The sequence below is a fragment of the Pelophylax lessonae genome (genome assembly GCF_965119305.1).
Source record: "Pelophylax lessonae genome assembly, chromosome: 12".
Taxonomy (NCBI): domain Eukaryota; kingdom Metazoa; phylum Chordata; class Amphibia; order Anura; family Ranidae; genus Pelophylax; species Pelophylax lessonae.
Window position 1 is genome coordinate 208,713,870 of NC_138779.1, and position 4,595 is coordinate 208,718,464.

Sequence of the window (4,595 nt, forward strand, 5' to 3'; positions counted from 1 at the left end):
ACACATTCAGGTAATTATTACAGACAATCTCCCTGCTAATCAGAAAATGTGTTCTATTATTCATATTACTCACAGACCAATAATATCCGGGTAAGTAAAAGTTATCATTATTATTATACAGAATTGATATGGCGCCAACAGTTTACACAGCGCTTTACAATATAAAGGGGGACAGTACAATTTGCAATTAAGTTAAATACCGAAGAAATAAGAGGGCCCTGCTTAAGGAGGTTACAATCGAAAGGGTGGGGGAGTTGATACAAAAGGTAATAGGGGATGATCTGATGGAGGTAACTAAAGTACAGTTCTTAGGTGGACTCGGGGTAGGCAAAACAGGGTAGGAGTTGACAGGGAGTTCCAGAGGAGTTCCAGAGGATTGGAGAGGCAGAAGTCCTGGAGGTGAGCATGGGAGGTGGTGACAAGGGAACTAGAGAGCAGGAGGTCTTGGAAGTAGTGGAGAGGGTGATTTCGGCGATATCTGCAGATGAGGTTGGTGATGTAGCTGGTGGCGATGTTATGGATGACCTAGTATGTTTTGATTAGTATTTGGAACTTTATACAATGGGGTAAGGGTATTCCAATCTATCTATCTATCTATCTATCTATCTATCTATCTATCTATCTATCTATCTATCTATCTATCTATCTATCTATCTATCTATATATATATAATATAAATTATAATATAATTTTATATATATACTATATATTATTATATATATTATTATATATATATATATATATTCCAATATATTATAATATTCAATTATGTTTTGATTATATATATATATATATATATATATATATATATATATATATATATATATATATTATTGTAATTGTTATTATATAAATATATATTATATATAATATTATATAATATAATATATATTCCAATATATCTATGGAAGGCAACCTTTAGAACTGGCTAAAACACATGGCCAGCAGTAGTTTAAAATAAATAATGTTAGTGTTAGGGTTTACAGCATAATGGTGAGCAACCTGTTGGTGAAGAACCAAAAGAGACATCCATGCATAATTCTGAAGACTCAAAAAACCTCATAGAAATTCTACTTTTTTTTTTGGTTTTAAGCCCTAATGTTATTTTTGGGAGTGGCTGAAATATAAGCCCTACCCCGAAAATAAGCTCTAGTTAAAGTTGTTGTAAAAACACGTAATCTATTTTGTAAAAAGATTATATAATGTGCAGTGTGTCTCCCTCTGTAACTTTGTGGCAAATCCCTTTTATACCACGCCGCTAGCCGCTCACGTGACCCACTGGAGATCTTCTCCTCTCCTCCCAGCTGACGTCAGCGGCCTTTCCCTCCTTAGTCGGGAAGAAGAGCTCTGGCGGGTCACGTGAGCGCCCAGCAGCACTGTAAATAAGGTCTTTTTCACTATAAAGTTACAAAAGGAGACACACTGCACATTATATAATATTTTTACAATACCGATTACATAATTTTACGATGCGTTAATCAAGGTTTATTTTAGAGATTACAGAATGTTATAATGCTGACGTCTGAGATGATAGGGGGAGAGAGGGAGAGAAGACAGGGGACACAGCAGGAAATTTTTTAAAAAATTTTATTGTTTTATTCCAGGATTTTTAGAACATAGAGAGGGGTAAATGACACAGCAAAAGCACTGTGCTGTCTATCATGGTTTAAAGGATCAGGATATATATGTATATATATCTATATATATATATCTATATATATATATATATATATATATATATATATATATATTTTTTTTTTTTTTTTTTTTGGGTTATAACTAATTTAAAATTGTCATTGACATAACTGTATTTGAATAAATGTAGATTATTGTACATACTGTAAATAAATAAGACACCCTCTGAAAATAAGCCCTAGTGTGTTTTTTGTAGGCAAAATTAACGTAATATAAGACCCGGTCTTATTTTCGGGGAAACACGGTATGTTATTATTTATGATGTTAAGGTTTAAACATTCACCAAAGACACAGATTTAGCCACTGCAATATAGAACGTCTATAAATAAAACAAAGTTTCATAAATAAATAAAAAAATAGCTTTTTGACAAACAGAAATGCAACTTTAAAATAAATACTCAAAAACTGTAAACTCCATTGGCTGTAATGTCATTGCACATATTTCCTCAATATATATATATATTACCAACATTAAATAATAATAAAAAATATAGGAAAACCCTTTTGCTTATTTTTTTTCTCTTTCAGCAGCTTAGTAGATGCCCCTTATGCGGTGGTGCAATACATGCTTAAACTTTAATGTATTGATATTACAGGCACTGGATGGAATTGTGTTTCTGATTTAGAAATGGCCAGCAGAGTAGTGTTAAATTTGATATCAATTTTTAATTTAGTTTTAGTCGTAGTCTTTTGACTAAAATGTCATTTTAGTTTTAGTCGTATTTTAGTCATCTGAATTGTTTTAGTTGTATTTTAGTCGACTGAAATAGTGTTAATTTAGTTGACAAAGATATTTTAGTCAACGAAATTAACACTGCAGATCAGGCTGTAATGATGGGCACAGATCGGGCTGCATATGGACACAGATCAGGCTGCAATGGTGGGCACAGATCGGGCTGCATATGGGGACAGATCAGGCTGCAATGATGGGCACAGATCAGGCTGCAATGATGGGCACAGATCAGGCTGCATATGGACCCAGATCAGGCTGCAATTATGGGCACAGATCAGGTTGCATATGGGCAAAGATCAGGCTGCAATGATGGGCACAGATCAGGCTGCAATGATGGGCACAGATCAGGCTGCACATGGGCACAGATCAGGCTGCAATGATATGCACAGATCAGGCTGCATATGGGCACAGATCAGGCTGCAATGCTGGGCACAGATCAGGCTGCAATGATGAGCACAGATCAGGCTGCATATGGGCACAGATCAGGCTGCACATGGGCACAGATCAGGCTGCAATGATATGCACAGATCAGGCTGCATATGGGCACAGATCAGGCTGCAATGATATTCACAGATCAGGCTGCATATGGGCACAGATCAGGCTGCAATGCTGGGCACAGATCAGGCTGCAATGATGGGCACAGATCAGGCTGCACATGGGCACAGATCAGGCTGCAATGATATGCACAGAACAGGCAGCATATGGGCACAGATCAGGCTGAAATGATGGGCACAGATCAGGCTGCACATGGGCACAGATCAGGCTGCAATGATATGCACAGATCAGGCTGCAATGATGGGCACAGATCAGGCTGCAATGATGGGCACAGATCAGGCTGCATATGGGCACAGATCAGGCTCCAATGATGGGTACACTACTGGATCTGGACTTGCTTACTCCCTGGTGGGGCGGCCCTGAGGACTGCGACCTGGTGCTAACACACAGTGAAGTCCATCTCCACCATCAGGAGCTCTGGTGAACACCGGTTAGTGCTTAGATTAGGCACCTTAGGTTAGCCTGTATCTTCTGCCAAGGTGACCTATCTGTGTTCCTACTCCACTGGATCCTGTCAGAATCCCACGCTTCATCTGTGGCACTCAAATCGGGGCATACGAGAGGCTTCCCTCTGCACATCAGGCTCAGTCACGAGGGGGCGTAACATATCACTTGCGATCAGTAGAAGATTGCACAGATGGTCTACTAGAGATTCTGCAGATGATTTCTCCTGTTTTCTGGTTTATAACATTGCCAGCCATTATATCCGGTGAGTGATCTGGATCATAAGTGGTGGTGGATAACTCACTTGGTGTGGTGGAAGTATATGAAGAGAAAAGAAAAATTGTCTAACTGCACGCTGTTTATCTGGATCATTTACGGGAGCTGGATTTATATGAACTTTGATATATGATATTTTGGACTGTTAATATGAACTTTTTACATTTACATTTTCACATGAGCAAATTTAAAAGTAATTTTTGAGCACTTTTTGGATAGACGATTGTTACAAATTCTATTTGTTGGATCACATTTAGTTTTATTTATAAAATAAAATATGTTTTTCACATTATTAGCACCTTTTTATTTTCACACTATAAAAGGTTTTATTAGACACCATGAGGATTTAAGCACAGATAGTCTGAACATCCATGTATTGCGTTGTCACTTTTAGAGCAACAGATATAAAGTACAGAAATGAATGCAGCTCTGTAATCATTAAATGATCCTTTTTTTAAAAAATTTAAAAAAAATTCAAAAACTTTTTGAAAATTTTCAAAAAATGTTTGAAAAATTTTCGAAAATTTTTAAAAATGCAAATAGTGTAATAATAACCTGAATTTGACTTGGAATCGAAAGGTATCAAAATATGGCTTAGTTGGTTTATCTTGTAATGCGCTATTCATTTATTTATCTTGTTATTTTTGGCTAAAGTTTTGCTTTTTTGCTTTAACTATTCGATTTAGTGGATCAACTATACTGTAAGTCAGCGAGCTTAAGAAGAATCACTCATATCTCAAAAAAATAAAAAATAAAAAAATCAATGTAGATGCCTTCCCTAAAAGCTAGGTTCCAAAATTTGAAAGTAATAATAAAAAAGGGGGGTATCTATCCCTGAAAATGTAGTGAAAAGTCCACAGAGGGACAAGGGGGGAATTGGGACTATGCAATA